Source organism: Diabrotica virgifera, chromosome 4 (assembly GCF_917563875.1).
Source record: "Diabrotica virgifera virgifera chromosome 4, PGI_DIABVI_V3a".
In the NCBI taxonomy this organism is placed as follows: Eukaryota; Metazoa; Arthropoda; class Insecta; order Coleoptera; family Chrysomelidae; genus Diabrotica; species Diabrotica virgifera.
The window spans coordinates 104,173,705-104,191,429 of record NC_065446.1 but is presented as its reverse complement, the minus strand read 5'-3'; the positions used below and the strand labels follow the sequence as shown (position 1 = coordinate 104,191,429).

General features: G+C 35.5%; 1 protein-coding gene across 2 annotated transcripts in view; it reads left to right on the top strand.

Moving 5' to 3' along the window:
- The first annotated feature begins 165 nt into the window (after window positions 1-165).
- LOC114326709 (protein-tyrosine sulfotransferase) overlaps window positions 166-17,725 on the top strand; it is a 921,489-nt gene continuing 903,929 nt past the window's right edge. Inside the window, exon 1 of one of the 2 annotated variants that reach the window (XM_050648297.1) lies at window positions 166-493. The gene's annotated coding sequence lies outside the window, so the exon portion shown is untranslated. The remainder of the gene's footprint in view (window positions 494-17,725) is intronic. The other variant, XM_050648296.1, reaches the window with a different exon arrangement.

Sequence of the window (17,725 nt, the reverse complement as noted above, 5' to 3'; positions counted from 1 at the left end):
TTATACCTGTGCATAAAAATATAACAACTTTACTTTGTTAATAAAAAATCTAAAAGAATTCCTACCTTATTTCTAAAATATAAAATACTGAAAGATTACTATTTTCACAGATAAATATCGCTAAACAACGTTTTCAGTTTTTAAAAGACAATTACTATAATTGCTAATTGCTACAAATCATGTTTTGCTCTATTGTAAACCAAACCGGTTATTAACCGAGAGTTGCACATGCGAATTTCTACATTATCTGTCACTTTTTTCATCAACATTTCCATTTCTGAAACTGAAATGTTTTTAGAACGACAACGACATTCAGAGAGGAGTGTACAGTTACTCTGTCCGTGGAAAGAACATTGAGGTGCGTGAAAGTAGTGTTGATTTTTAATTTTTACAAACATTAATAATTCGTTTACCGTTTTATTAAATACATAAACCATGTGCTAAGTGCGTTTATTCCATGTATTTGGCCCTGTTATGTAGCAACTAGTTTACGGTATGTATCTTTTCCTATTTCTTTAAATATCACCAATGTTTACTTTCTACATGTACGGTATTTGCAACAGTTAACATATTTGTAATGGTTTTTAAGTTAAAATGATGGTTTTTTGTTGTTGTTATATGCATAAAGAACGATAAAACCACTATTAATGTTAGAATTAGCTAGTTTTGTAACTTTGGAAGACCGCAAAATAAGGTTAAGATTATAACATCCCAACATCTGAAAAAGTTTGTGTTTATAAAAATAGAAAATGAGATTAAAATTATGTATATCACCAGGTTTTATACTATCATTAGATATTTGTTATGTTTATTGACGAGGCCATAAGTAAAAAGTTTTAATTTCGTAATTTGGTAAATCCATTTTTATCTTGTTTTTCAAAAATTCTGCAAGATTATCTAATTTTGTTCATAAATAGAATTTATTTGTTACTAATTTTACTGTTAAAATAATGAGTTCATTAACAAAATTATATTATCAAAAAAATGGGAGTTTGGAGGCGAACTATTAATAAATAAAGAAAAAACCTGTAAATACAAATATGTAGTAAAGAATTTTGTAATATTTTTTAAGGTTACTTATCTATCTATTCTATTTCTTGCTGTCAATTGAAAAACATCTATTGGGACCGTGCAAGTTCGGCAAAGCGACCTCTATTTCTACGCTCTGTACTTTTTTTCGCACTTTTAATTATATTGGCCAATTATATTAGTCCTGGTTGCTGGATAATTGTCAAGACCATAGTCCAAAAAAATAATAAGAAGAAAAAATAAGAAGCAGGTTATGTTTAGCAAACGTAAACAATTGTATGTAGTAAATAAAATCAGTTATTAAAATGCAGTACTGCAAGCAAAATACAATTAATTAAATTTACCTTTATATAATAATTGCATATCATATCAATATTGTGGAGCAATATATAATTTTTCTGCGTCAATGACAGAAGGTATGAAATATACGTCAATGTGACAATTTCAATTGACAATATGAATTATTTAAGATAGATGCAATATTTCTCCGCGACTCGCGCACGGTCGTTTCTCGTTTCCCTTTCCAAGTACTTGCACACCGCGAATAGACACTTAAGGGGGTAGGCGCAAAATCTTGGTCCAATGCTATTTAAATGCATTAATTTTTTTTTCGAATACAGAGAAAACTAATAATCATTTTTGAAAAATTTAAACGCAGAATGGAAGAATACTGTTACGCGATTGACTCTACTATTTTATTTATTTATATCTTTAGGCACTAAGTTTAATTTAAATAAAGGAAGACTTACTTATATTATTTAAATAAAGGAAGACTTACTTATATTATTTTATTTACATCACTTATTTATTTTAATAATTGCAAATAACACCAACTAACACATCTAATTTATTTACAACTCAAATTTATGATTTAATTAACTAAACATAATAACTTCGATAACTAATATATACATTTCATTAAATCCGATTCGAATACAATTATATCACGCGTCGCGGCTCGTTCATTGACTGACTGGCCTGTGCTCGAATTCCTGTTCTTAAATACTCTGACAGCGGTCGCCTCGAATCGCCGTGGAAGGTCTGGCCTTTACTCGTAACCCCGAGAAGATTCAAGAATAACTAGGCCGGGTTGTGAGGCGTCACATTGCCCCCTCCTTAAAAGATGGTTCCTCCTGGAACCTTGTCGGGACTGGAACTGGATGCTGGTATCTGCAACTGGACCCTCTTTTACAACTCCCAGTTGTATAAAAATGACAGGGGACGGTCTTCTCTCCGCACTAGTAACTATGCGGATTGCAACAGACTAACACCTGGACCTCGGTGTCTTTAAAAATTTCTTCTACCATATTTCGGATAACTCTCCAGTCTAATTGGCGGCATTCTAACTTTGGCAGGGCTAACTTTTGCACGTCGGACTCCAACACGTGCTCTCTCAATTGAATTAATGCATCCCATACATCTTGGTAGGTAGGTTGGTCATGGACAGTGTCTTTTGTTACCAGATAGAATAGGTAACGTGATGCATCTTGGAGTTTCAATGCTTTGCCAGGAGCTGGCAGTTGGCATTGAAGTTCTGCAACTCGACCAAACTTCATTCGGAAGGCGGATGCCAACCCTCGTGCGTCTTTGATACTGGCCGGGATGGTATGGGCCAGCGAATAGTCATCGGGAAGTGCGAGAAGATCTCGCTTTTCTTCAGTGGTAACACCATGTCTTGCTTTACCGGTACCTCCGTAGGCACCCATGAACTCTTCAAACGTGAGGTCAGGTATTTCTCGAACTTGGTTGACTTCTACTTCTTCTATGGCGCCAAACGGTTATGGTGGACTATCATCGGCTTTCCCCTAGGAATCTTGCTTATTCGGTAGATAACGTCATTGATCTTCTTGACAATGAGGTACGGACCTTCCCAAAATTGCTGCAACTTGGGAGAACAACCTGTTCGCTTCTTTGGATTATAAAGCCAGACTTTGTCGTTCTCCTTAAAACATCCCTTCTCGGCTTGGGTATCGTATCGTTTCTTCATGCGGTCGCTAGCGATCTGAAGGTTAGACCGGACCAACTCATGTATGTCGTCCATTCTTCTTCGTAATTCATTCACGTAATCCTCACCAGCAACATCTTCTCTAGGTCGACATCCAAACTCTAGATCACAGGGTAGACGCATCTCACGTCCAAATAGGACTTTTGCTGGTGTTTGGCCAGTTGATTCATTAACAGCAGATCTATAGGCCATTGCGAAGAACGGAAGGTACTGGTTCCAGTCTCGTTGATGATTGGACACCATCTTTGTCAAATACTTGCCGACTGTCCTATTCATACGCTCCACCATTCCATCCGATTGCGGGTGATAGGCCGTGGTCCTTGTCTTCTTCATGCCTAGTTTATCACAGATTCCTTGAAATAGATCGCTCTCAAAGTTCCTTCCTTGGTCACTATGGATCTCCAGAGGTACTCCAAATCGGCTGATGCAGTCTTTGATTAACACATCTGCAATAGTGGCGGCCTTCTGGTCTGGAATTGCGTAGATCTCCACCCACTTCGTGAAGTAATCCATTATCACCAACATGTATTTGCATCCATTGTCACTTTCTGGAAATGGCCCGGCAATATCCAAAGCTATTCTTTCAAACGGACTTCCAACATTGTACTGTCTCCTAGGAGCCTTTCTTTTCCGGTAGGGCCCGTTACTTGTAGCACAGGTAGTACATTTCTTACACCAGTCCTTCACATCGTCGGAACTATTCATCCAATAAAATCGTTCCCGAATTCTCTTAAGGGTCTTCTTTACACCAAAATGCCCTCCTGATGGACTGTCGTGTAACTGACGAAGTACTTCGGCTACTCTGCTCTTTGGAATCACCAACTGTGTTCTCCTCACCGAACCATCATCATTTTCTATTACTCGTTTAAGCAAGCTGTCTTCCAAGATAAATGAGTCCCACTGGGCCCAATACGTCTTAACTACTGAGCCTAGGCTTGATATTTCTTGCCAAGATGGTCGACGATTTTCTCCTTTCCATTTTCGAATCTTCTGTAAAACTGGATCTTTTTATTGTTCTTCCTTGATCTTGGTAGGCGTCCACTCGTCGTTGACCACTGTTGTTCTTAGTACTGCTGCTTCCTTTGACTCTGTTTTGTTGCAATGGGAACATTCTGCTGGACACAGTCTTCTAGATAGAGAATCAGCGTTCCTGTGGCTAACTCCGGCCCGATGCTCGATCTTGAAATCATATTCTTGAAGTCGTTCAATCCATCTGGCTATCTGACCCTCTGAATTCTTAAACTGCATTAACCATTTAAGGGCGGCATGGTCGGTTCGGATTAGAAACTTCCTTCCGTAGAGGTATTGATAGAAGTGTTCCACTGATTTTACTACTGCTAGAAGTTCTCTTCTCGTGACGCAATAATTTCGTTCAGGTTTTGAAAGCACTTTACTAAAATATCCAAGGACTCGTTCCTGTCCTCCTTGGATCTGCGACAGCACTCCTCCAATTCCCACATTGCTTGCATCCGTATCTAAGATGAACTCTCCTTCTGGCAGTGGATACCCTAATATTGGCGCTGTAATTAAATGCCTCTTCAAAGTTTCAAAGGCCGTTTGGCAGTCTCCATCCCAGCAATAATCCCTTGCTTCCTCTGTAAGTCGCGTTAATGGCTTAGCGATATCTGCAAACTTCTTAATGAATCTCCGGTAGTAAGTACATAGTCCCAGAAAACTTCTTACTTGATGTTTATCAGTTGGTTCCGGCCATTCCTTAATGGAATCGATTTTTCCTTTGTCCACGGCCACTCCTTTGCTGACTATATGGCCTAGACAATTGACTTTACTTTGAAATAGCTGGCATTTCTTGGGGTTTAACATTAACTGGGCAGCTTTAAGTCGATTAAAAACGTCTTCTAAATTCTTCAGGTGGTCTTCAAACGTCTCCCCCAAAACGATTATGTCGTCTAAATACACCAGGCACGTCTTCCAAGATAACCCTCTCAACACATTTTCCATAAGCCTCTCAAATGTCGCAGGAGCATTACAGAGTCCGAACGGCATAACGTTGAATTCCCATAATCCAGATCCTGTCGTAAAGGCCGTCTTCTCCTTGTCCACTGGATCCATTTCTACCTGCCAATATCCAGACTTCAAGTCCAACGTAGAAAACAATTTACTTCCAGCCAGTGTGTCCAACGTGTCGTCGATCCGAGGCAGAGGATAACTATCTTTCTTGGTAACATTGTTCAACAAACGGTAGTCCACACAGAATCTCGTAGTTCCATCTTTCTTCTTGACCAGGACCACCGGAGAGACCCATGGGCTCGTAGAAGTTTCTATCACCCCGTCTTTCTTCATTTCTTGAACAATCCTTTCAGCTTCCTCTCTCTTCGCCTGTGGTAATCGTCGAGCTGATTGACGAATTGGCCTAGCGGTACCAGTGTCAATTTTATGTTTGACAACTGTCGTTCTTCCTGTCTTTCCTCCTTTCGGTACGAATATGTCACGATATTGCCTAAGAAATTCCCTTAATTTCCTTTTTTCCATTTGATTTAGAGATTGGCCTGCAACTGCAACCATTTGGTCGAACTTGTCGTTGGAATTATCTGATGTTGTCGTCTGACGGATTATGGACGTCACGGGTACACAAGTTCCTACTTTTGTCTCCTTCTTGATGGTCACTGGGTAGTCATTGACATTAATCAATCTCACGGGAATTTCTTTAGCAGAAGTAACCAATTCCTTTCCAATTATGATTCCTCGGCCAACCTCCTCGTCGTGATTCCATGGCTCCATCATAATAGGTGTTCCTTCTTCCACAATTCCCTGTAGCCGCGCTACGATGATCGTTTCACTCCTCGCAGGCACAACTGTATCTTCTTTAATGGCTGCTAGCACAGTGATGTCATCATGTGGATGAAGAAATACCCCCTCGTTGCCAACTTTGATTACCCGGTTCTTAAAATCCAACTGAAATCCATGCAAATTCATTACGTCCATTCCTAATATAACATCTTCTTCGATGTCTGCAACTATGACAGTATGGACGAATTTTTCTGCTCCAATCCCTAATTGTATCTGGATTTCTCCGTGGATGTTGGCATTTTCACCGGTGGCAGTCCGCAGTCGCAACCGCGTTGGTAAGAGCTTCTTATGACTGTTTATAACTGACGGTCGTATAATGGTCCTGGTCGCTCCGGTATCCACCAACAATGTATACTTTTTACCATTTATTTCTCCATCTACATATACACTATCTTCACGACATTTCAAAGAAGCTATTAGTATGAGAGGGTCTTTGGAAAAGTTGCGGGTCGAAGCTGCCCCCCTAAGGCCGACCCGTTCTAGGTTTCCTGCTGGTGAGTCTCTTGACTGTTATTGTACCTAGGGTACTTACATGAACTCCGTACGTGTCCCATTTCCCCACAATTCCAGCACCTTATGGTCTTTGTTTTCTTGTAGGAAATGCCCTTTATCATATTGACAATCTGGTCCAGTTTGTCTTCATCCTCTTCCTCTTTCACAGTCCTAACTTTACTGTACCCGCCAGAGGCCTGGGTAGCTGATTCGTATTCGAGGGCGGCAGACAAGACATCAAGCAGCGTCTTGTGACGAGCTAATCGCAGTGTTCTTTGCATTTCATGATCACGAAGGCCATCAATGAATGTTTGAACAGCCAACTTTTCCATCATGTCTTCGGGAGCTGTTGGATATGCATATCGTACCAACCTGGCAATATCGACCTCGTATTCTTGAAGAGCTTCATCTTTCTTTTGTCTTCGATTTTTAAACTGCGACTGATAGACATGCTCTAAATGTTCTGTCCGTATCGCATATTCAGTCTCTTTTTAAGCTGCTCGAAGTCATCTGTCTCCTCTACGGCTATGGTCTGGAGGACATCCAAAGCGTCGCCTCGAAGAGCAATAGTGAGGTTTACAGCTTTTTCTTTTTCGGACCATCCGTTCGCTCTGGCCGCCGATTCGAACTGTTTCATGTAGTTGTTCCATGATGACTTTCCGTCGAAATTTGGCACCTTAACACGAGCAAGACTCACACTCCCTTCAACTATCGACTGTGGCTCCAATTTGTATTTGGTTTCATCATTTTTAATGTCTGTTAAGATGGGTTCCATACCTTTGTCTACTTTTTCCGTTTCCTGCATTTTCTTTTCTATTTCCTGGATCTTTTCTTCAAAAGTAGATTTTATGGACGATATCTTGTCGTCAAAATCCGAAGTGACTTTAGAGATTTCGTTAGTCATCTTGTTTTCAAGGGATGAAATATCACCCGAAACTTTCGAAACTTTGTTCTCTAACGATATAATGTCTGTAGAAACTTTCAAAACATCCGAGGAAACTTGGCAGATTTCACCAGAAACCTTTTTCTCTAATGATGTAATGTCTGTCGAAACTTGGGAGATTTCACTAGAAACTTTGCTCTCTAACGATGTAATGTCTGTAGAAACTTTCAAAACATCCGAGGAAACTTGGGAGATTTCACTAGAAACTTTGGTCTCCAACGACGTAATGTCTGTCGAAACTTTGTTCTCTAACGATGTAATTGACGAAATCAAAGCAGCATGATTGTCTTCAAACAAATAGGTTTCTGGATCTTGACCCTCTTCCTGAAGAGCGTTCTTTAGACGTTCGACTAGATCAGCCTTTCTCCCAGTAGAACTCAGGTCCCTTTCTTCCAATTAAGTCTCAGGTCTGCAATTTTTAGCTTACACAAGGTAGACATGATCACACACTTTATTTATTACGATTTATATTAATTTATTTTTAAAGGTTCCACACTGTATTTAAACCGAAAATTTACGTTGATATTTATTTCAAGTATCCTCACTTCTGCACCATTTTGTTACGCGATTGACTCTACTATTTTATTTATTTATATCTTTAGGCACTAAGTTTAATTTAAATAAAGGAAGACTTACTTATATTATTTTATTTACATCACTTATTTATTTTAATAATTACAAATAACACCAACTAACACATCTAATTTATTTACAACTCAAATTTATGATTTAATTAACTAAACATAATAACTTCGATAACTAATATATACATTTCATTAAATCCGATTCGAATACAATTATATCACGCGTCGCGGCTCGTTCATTGACTGACTGGCCTGTGCTCGAATTCCTGTTCTTAAATACTCTGACAGCGGTCGCCTCGAATCGCCGTGGAAGGTCTGGCCTTTACTCGTAACCCCGAGAAGATTCAAGAATAACTAGGCCGGGTTGTGAGGCGTCACAATACTTACATTATTACCTAGGGCCGAAAGTCCCTTAGAATAATCAAAAAGTTTCTTTTGAAAGAAATATTTGAAATTAAAAATTACACTAAATTTTCTCTTTTTTTCATTCCTGAAACTTATTCAAATAAACAGAAGTTTTCAGGCACTTTCGGCCCTCGGTAATAATGTTATGTTTCATTCTGCGTTTAAAGTTTTCAAGAATACTTATTAGTTTTCTCAGGATTCGAAAAAAATGAGTTTTGTACCACCAAAAATTACGATCATTTTCATAGTTGATTTTCTCGTGAAAAGATTATCGGATTCCCCTATTTTTTTTATTACTTTAGATTTTCTGTGGTATTTACACTGCTGGCCAAAAATTTACTCATACCTACTTCTTTTTAGAGAAGTGTTTTTGAAAAAAAGTGTTTCTCTTATGTTAAGTTTGAGACACTCTGTAGGAAGGACAACGAGAGGCTATAAGCCTAATAATAGCTTTAAAGATATTTACCTGAGGTGTTAGGTGGCCACAAGAGAAGTTTGGTACGATGTCTTTTCTCAATTGCCGACAATGGTGGGAAAGCCTAGGAAAGACAAAATCCATTATACTGCTGCCAGCAATTAGCAAAAATATTTAAATCACAAATAAACATTTCTTTTCGCTTAAATTAAATGTTCAAATTTCTAGAGCTGTCTTGAACATTGAATTTAATCGAAACGAAATGTTTATTTGTGAAATAAACATTTTTTCTGTTTTCGGGCAACAGTAAAATGCATTTTAAATTAAAAAAATTACAAACATTCTTCTTTTATTTTGTCAAATGATTTAATTAAAAAAATTTTTTTTGGTACGCTGTACAAATTATTATGTAAATGTTTATATTACTGAATAGAAAATTGAATGACCTCTCAAATGAGCTAGCACACGACCCCTATTCACATTTAAAAAAATCGTCGATTACGTCATCACGCCCAGATGGATGACGTCACTAGTATCACATACATGCCAAAATATCATAATTTAAAAATAAAAATCGACCTGTTTCGGGATTTTTCTTTAAAGTCGCCGGTTTACGAAATAACGAATTTATTCCTTTCATTTGCACCATACTGTATATCCGTATTTAGCCTACGCCTAATTATACGATGGTTTTTCATAAAACTAGACCATAATTTTGCTGATGGACTTGGGTTCTGGAAAACTCTTTCTCCGACCGGAATATCAATCAGGAATCAAAAACAGGATGTCAACCGTCTGTCTCTTATTGTCATTCCAGCCATAACCCAGAACGACACATCAAAACACGGAACCACTAATTGATTTAGTCACATGACAAGAACCGATGTCCAACAACATGAGTAAAAGAAGGATAACACAACCATTACGACGATCTCAAACATCCGTAAAATAGGTTTATTGATAACCTTCAAATACCTAGTTACAGAACCATGCACGGAATCTCACAATCAAGTTTCGCCAATCCGCATCGATGTTACATACGAAGCGAACCGATTTAAAACGACTAAGTAATCCACACAATTAAAAAGAAGAATACCTAACTTCTGTTTTTTATTGTTTTTGAAGTTTTTGAAGTTATACTTCTTTAGGCGCGATTTCATTGAGGGTGAAATTTTATTAATCTGCGCGCATGCGCACACAGGCAGTATTGAGTTAGTTACTAAATGTTTTAATTTATGTATGTATCAGTCTAGAAAAGGTGTGGAAAGAATATATTAGTGTTTTTAAATATATTTTTCCACCTACCTCTACCGAAAGTATACTTTTCTGGACCTGATTGTAGGGAGCAAAGTTGTACTTTTCCTCCCTAGGGAGGAAAATATTTTTCCTCCCTAGGGAGGAAAAGTAAAAGTGACGTCATGGTATTTCATTCATGAAATATAACTTATTGACGCCCTGTACAATATCTATTTTCTATTACGTAAATATCTATACATTTTAACGTTTATTTATAAAACACATAGTATTTTGCAGAATGGTAAAAAACAGTAAATTGTTATTTTGATTTAATAATGTTTACATTAATAATTTGACTTATATTTGACAGTTGACAGTTATATTGTGTTTTAGTTCTAATACTGGTTCTAATAAATTTTGTTGGTTAGTTACATAAATAAATTAAGTAAAAATGAAAAAATGACTTGTTATTTGAGGAAGGTGGAAAAACCATATGTATAACATGGGAGTAAAGTGCCTTTTCCTCCCTTGAATGATTACTGCCCTCCGCTACGCGTCGGGCAGTAAACTTCATTCTCGGGAGGAAAAGTAGCACTTTCCTCCCTTGTTATACAAATAGCTATTTCTACAAACGTGTTAAAATTGCAATTTTTAGCACTCCATAGGAGCGTTAGAAATGCTACTTTAAGGCACTAGTGCTTTAAAATTTTTAAGGAACTGCAGTTAAAAGTGAATTGTCAAATTGTGAAACGTCAAAATATTTATATTTCATTTATTAACATTAATATTAATAATATAACTTGCGCAATTTGAAACAGGTGGTTTAAAAGGTTTTTTATTATAATTTTGTGTCTTTGGATTTGTCTTCCTTGGGCGTAAAATAATAAAACATCTATTTTTATATTTCACCTGTCACCGTGATGTGTAATTATGTATGTCTGAAACGTCAGTAGCATGCGTCTTGATGGCCTTGTTGGTAGAGCATTGGACCAGAGATCGAGAAATCGCGAGATTGCGGGTTCAAATCCCGGACAATTCATACTTTTTTCTTTTTTTTTTTTTTAATATTTGGCATTGTTAATTTTTGGTAATTATTGTTAATTTTTTGTATTGTAACTGTTAAGTATATTTATTTCGTTGAAATTATATAATAGAAGTATAACTTCTTACGTGCGTACATAGTACACACACATTCTTTTTAAAATAATTATCAATAATCAATTATTAAACCAACTATGAGTTTATTATAATATTCTGTCAAGAATATTATACACCGTAATTCTGTATTCACACCGTACGGAGTGTTTTACAGTGAGAAATAAATTGTAAGTTTTGATGGAAATGTTTACTATTTTAAAGGACTAGCATAGGTGTAACCAGGGGGTTTTAAAGTTTTTAAATATCTTTCAATTTAATATATATATATATAAATGAATTGTGAAGGTTGCATAAAAAACCGTAACAACTACACTGACCAGCACGAAAAACCGGCACCCCACAAAATTGGTCATTTTTGATGTCTCGCATTTCTTAAACCTGTTGTCCGATTTAAGTGATTTTTAAACACTTTTCTTTAGTTCAATCGTTTGGGTCAAATCTTTAGACGTTTATTTGACTGCCTTTTCTTCAATGCAAATGAATGAAAATTTGCAGACATATGCATTCGCCGGAACAATACACGAATAGTCAACAATTTTTTTTTATGTTTATTAATTGTTTACATAAAAAAACGATTTTAATGGAAAATGCTTAAATCCTCTTGTTTTTTACAATGTAGAAACTTGAAACTTTTACAGATTGTAGCTAATTATATGAACTATACATAATTGCACTTTTTACGTTAATTGTTTACGTTATGCTTCATAAATAAACAATAAAGGTACAAACTTTTTGCCGATTCTGACTACTTTTCATGTTTGTATATCATGTTTATATACATCCTAAGGGGCGACGATTTTGAACGCTCATATCTTTGTTTATATAAACATCTGTGCTTATTCGGGCCAAATTTCAGTACGATACGAAATAAAACTTCAACCAAAACTCGAATTTAAAAAATTGGTGTTTTTAACGTAGGTTTAGAAAAACCACAGGTAGAAACGTTTCATGCTAAGTACAACATTAGAATTCATTTTGGCGTATTAATTTAAAGTTTGTTACGAACCCTTAAACATATTCAACTGTCATTTATAAACAACTGTGTTTATGTGACCTATGTGCTGTGAATGTTACAGAATGAAGAAATTACAGAAAATGTACAATGTATGTATCAAATGTTGAAATAAGTGCAAAAAATGTCTCTATCATATTTATACATGCTTTTTTTAAACATGACGATATATTTTAATATTTGAAACGTGTAAGACTAAAAAGTAAAAAATACAAAAATGTGAGAAATTTTTTTAAGAAACGCTTTTCTTTGTTAAAAGTACGAGTGACTAATATTAAAAATATTATAAAAAATCAAATAAAAAGCAAAAAATAAAAAAAAAATCAAACTCGAAGGATTATTCGAAAAAAAAAACTGTTGACAGATTAATTATACAAAAATCTCACACATTCGTTAAAAAATTGAAAAAGTCTAACACATTCGTTAAAGAAAAGCGTGGGGCGCGTCTTCATCGAATAAACGGTTTGAGGATAGATATTTTTTTACTTTTCGCTCCCCACGCTATTTTTTAACGAAGGTGAGATTTTTGTATATTTAATCTGTCTAACAGTTTTTTTCGAATAATCCTTCGAGTTTGATTTTTTTTTATTTTTTGCTTTTTATTGGATTTTTTATAATATTTTTAATTTTAGTCATTCGTACTTAACTAAACAAAGCGTTTCTTAAAAAATTTTTTTTTACATTTTTTTATTTTAATATGTCATAGCCTTATTCTTTAACAATATCGCTGTAATAATATTATTGCTAAACATGTAAACTGTCATATACCGGGACAGGGCCGCCGCTACCATGTGTGCAAAGTGTGCATCGCACACGGGCGGCCGATTATAAGGGCTGCCAAAAGCAGGATACTGATAATATTATTTTTCTTAAAACGAAAATAAATTCAAAAAATTAAATAGTAATGATTCGGATATTTCTATAAAGTCTAATATTCCAAACAATCTAAACAAAAATGCCAGAACATGTTATTTATTATATGAACTGTCCTTTTGCAGCTATAGTCATAAAGTAGTTCCGGGAATGCTTTTTAATTCAAAGTGGCTGGCGATTTTCGAACTTTATATCGAAGATATTTTTATCTACGTGGTCCATATGCGATTTTTTCAAATTCTGAACATTTATGATTTGTAAAGAGAGTACGATACGACAATAGGATACTTTCCGAGAATTTAGATAAGTGCTCAGTATTGCTCTCATTGAGTAATAAAAAAGTGTTTTTTATTACTCGATGTTGCTCTGTTATAATATTGTTCCTTTATGCTTATGTATGGTTATAGATGGGTTATAGTTCAGTCTAAGTTGAGAATTTGATGATTTAAGACACGCTTTTGATAAACGATTTTGTTTGTAATATTGTCCAGAAACACCCTGTTTGTGACACCCTGTATAGTGTCCAGAAACTCTACCGACAAACAAAGGTATAAGATTCTTCAGATAATTTTAAGACAATTTAACCCAATTCACTTAGTCCGAAAATGCTTCCTAAGGGAGCTAGAGCTCTTGGAAGATGGCATCTAGTAATTAGTTTTTCTTACATACCTCCAGAACGCTTCTGTTTAGAAAAACAAAAATTGGTACGCGAATGTATCTTTCAGAGATAAATCTACTACATCAATCGCGAATTTTTAGTACCGATCATAGGCATCCGTTTTGGGTAGGGTAACGGTTATTTTATCGCATAACTTTTTTGTCTTTAATTTTTAAGCATTTTTGACTCTGAATTATTAAATTTTGAGGTATTCTAGTACTAAAAGGTATTCTTGCTTTAAGTCGATAGAATACACCGTTTTCTAGAAAAATCGATTTGAAAATTTTTCGTTCATTGAATTTCAAAAAAATAAAAATAAAAAAAAAACCTATTTAGAAAGACGAAAACTGGTACATTTATTTATATTCCTGAGATGACTCGATTTCATTAATAGCGAATTTCTAGTACCGGTCATAGGCGTTCGTTTTGGGTAGGTCAACAGTTATTTTATAGCATAACTTTTTTGTCTTTAATTTTTAAGCATTTTTGACACTAGATTATTAAATTATGAGGTATTCGAGTACTAAAAGTTACTCATGCTTTAAGTTAGTAAAATACATCGTTTTGCTGAAAATTTTTTCAATTTTCTTTTCAAATTCCAAAAACGAAAAACTTTCAAATCGATTTTTCTAGAAAACGATGTATGCTACCGACTTAAAGCAAGGGTACCTTTTAGTACTAGAATACCTCACAATTTAATAATCCAGTGTCAAAAATGCTGAAAAGTTAAAGACAAAAAAGTTATGCGATAAAATAACCGTTGCCCTACCCAAAACGGACGCCTATGACCGATACTAAAAATTCACAACGGATGGAATCGATTCATTTCTGGAAAGTAAATATGCATACCAATTTTCGTTTTTCTAAATAGAAGCGTTCTGGAGGTATTTAAGAAAAACTAATTACATGACGCCATCTTCAAAGCGCTCTAGCTCCCTTAGGAAGCATTTTCGAACTAGGTGAATTGGGTTAAATTGTCTTAAAATTATCTGAGAAATATCCTGTTTTCGTTTGTCGGTAGAGTTTCTGGACACCCTATATGGTAGTGTGCCCGTTTCTTTTGCACACTACTGTATTTCAAATAGACCTGGATCCCGCGTACCAAAAAAAGTTGATTAATAGCAAGCTGAAAATTTGTTAATAGCTTAACGGTGTCTAGTCGGGCAAACTTTGATGTACGGGAACACTGGAACAGGGGAAGTTTTTGGGGAACAGTTTAAAAATTTGGAACGTCAGATTACGAAAACGTCCCATGTATTTTGTTGGACAGAACATCCAATTGATTGGTTACCCTTTCATTAAACTCTCATGTAAAAATCAGACTGCTATTACTAACCAACATGATTCCTGTCATTTGACATGTTCTTCGTGTTCCACTCATTAAAATTATCAGTTGGTGATAAACACCAGTCTGATTTTTGAGTGAGAGTTTAGTGACATGGTAACAAATCAATTGGAAGTTCTGTCAGTCTGATTTTTGAGTGAGAGTTTAGTGACATGGTAACAAATCAATTGGAAGTTCTGTCTGACAAAATACATGGAACGTTTTCGTAGTCTGACGTTCCAAATTTTTAACCTGTTCCACAATTGAAACTTCCTCTGTTCCAGTGTTCCCGTACATCAAAGTTTCTCCGACTAGACACCGTTAAGCTATTAACAAATTTTCAGCTTGCTATATTAATCAAATTTTTTTGGTACGCGGGATCCAGGCCTATATATTTAAATATATTAGTAAACAATTAAGCATGCCGAATGTTGTAATTAGTCTTGTAAACAAAATTCACACAATATAGGTATTAGTGCAAGATTGCATTTCTTTATATTATTATTGACATAATAAGAATAACTTTTTGTTGATACGCGGGATCCAGGTCTAAAAGTAACGTCGAGATCAGAGTAATTATTATTCATATACGTGTTACGGTCTCCTGCACATTTATTTAAATACTAGTACCTATGTTGAAACGACTAAAGTGTTGGAAGGGGGGCGGAAAATATTAAGTTGCACACGGGCGGCCAACACTTTAGCGGCGGCCCTGTACCGGGTGTACCAATCAAACTGTGTTTTTTCTCAAAGTTCAACACACCCGGTGGAATATTCTAGCGTTTATAAAAAAGTACTGAAATTAAAACCCAACTATAGAATCAGGTTTTCTTAACCTTCTGTTTTTTTGATTCATTCGCTTATGTTGGATAATAAAAACGTTAGGTACTTTAACAAAGCCATGTTCTTCATCAATACAGGGTGTTTCTCAATAAGTAAGGCAAACTTCAAGGTGTAATTCTGCAAGAAAAAATAATGACAGTTTGCTTTATAAACGTATGTCCGCAAATGCTTCGTTTCCGAAATATGGGATGCTGAATTTTTGAAGTTATACTTCTTTAGGCGCGATTGAGATTGAGGGTGAATTTATATTGATCTGCGCGCATGCGCACGCCGACAGTTTGGTATTAGTCTTTATACGGGCTCTGCTTGGGTGTTGAAATGATCTGTCAATAATTGTTCAATATGGAGGTTATCGGTAAACAAAAATGTTGTATAATATATTAGTTTTTATTGTTGTGAGGACAGAAATAAAATCAAATTTATAATTATAGTGACTTTAAATATTTTGAAAAGCCACAGGTACGTAATTCTAAATGTTTCAGTTGTATTCCAATAAAAAATTATCTTCATACCTATTTGGAAAATGTAAAAAAAATAATGTATAGTGGAACCCCTATAAATCGGCCCCCGATAACCCGGAAGTCCGGCTAACCCGGACCGATTTTTATCAGACAAACATTTCAACAATAAAAATGTATGTAATATAATATTTGAGAGATAATGGGTATTTGTGTAATTTGAACTACATATACGATAGTAAAAATGACTCATGGCACACGACGTTCATGGTCGTGTTATCGGAAACAACAGGCACCTGTAGTATCCTTTATTTATTTCAAACTGTCTTGGCATTGTTTAAAAAAAACTAAAAGACTATTAAAAAATTCTTTTTTAAACGATGGTCTTAGTCTTCACTGTTATTAAATAACATAACATCATTGCGATTGAGACCGTCTTGTGTGTAGTACATTCGTATTGTTCGCTTCCGTTCTGTAATCGTTCGTAAATCTATTCAGATTTTGTGTTAGCGTGTTTTTTTGTCTACGTAATGGCAACAAAACGTAAAAATGTTGTAGTGACAATGGAAAAGAAACTAGAAGCATTCGGTAGAATGGATAAAGGCGAATCTTTAAAAACAATTGCAGCATCATATTTATAGTGTGGGTACATCTACAGTATCGGATTGGAAGAAAAATTAGAACTAAAATCGAAGAATTTTGTTTCAAAATGATAACAAAAGACAGTTTGGAAAATCGGTGCAAAGCTAATAAAGCTAAAAATGAGACTCTCGACGACGCTTTGTATGTGTGGTTTTGTGCGGGACGCGAACGTGGTTTACCAGTGTCTGGACCAATTATTCAAGAATCAGCACTCAAGCTGAATAAAATGTTGCCTGATTGTGAACCAAATTTCACTGCAAGTCCAGGTTGGCTGGATAGATGGAAAAAACGTCTTGGAATATGCCAACTATCTATCACTGGAGAAAGTCTATCTGGGGACAATACGCTGCTTATGACTATAAAAAAAAAGTTTTTGGATTTGGTACTGTGCATATATATTTAATGTTATTTCAATTATAACGGAGTTTATCTGTAAGTATACCGTATTTTATTAATTTTTACCACTTTCTCCGGCTAGCCCGGATTTTCGATAACCCGGATCGGCCGTGGTCCCGATTAATCCGAGTTAACGAGGTTCCACTATACTTACCTAGTACTTGTTATGCTATACCCCTAGTAGGCAATGCTTTAATTTACATAATCTGATTACGAACAAACTTTCTACAAATTTTCATCTAATGTATCGTTTTCTTACTCTATATATTGTTGTATTTTAATTCGACAAAAATCAAACTAATAAAAATTCATATAAACAAAATGTCAAAAAGTTGTTCATTTTGTGTATATTCCCACATGACGTATACGCGAAGGTGGTGCAGTTTGAAATCGCTTCGACTCTCGTACGGCGGGATACACGGGAAGTAGGTTCAAGCCCAATGC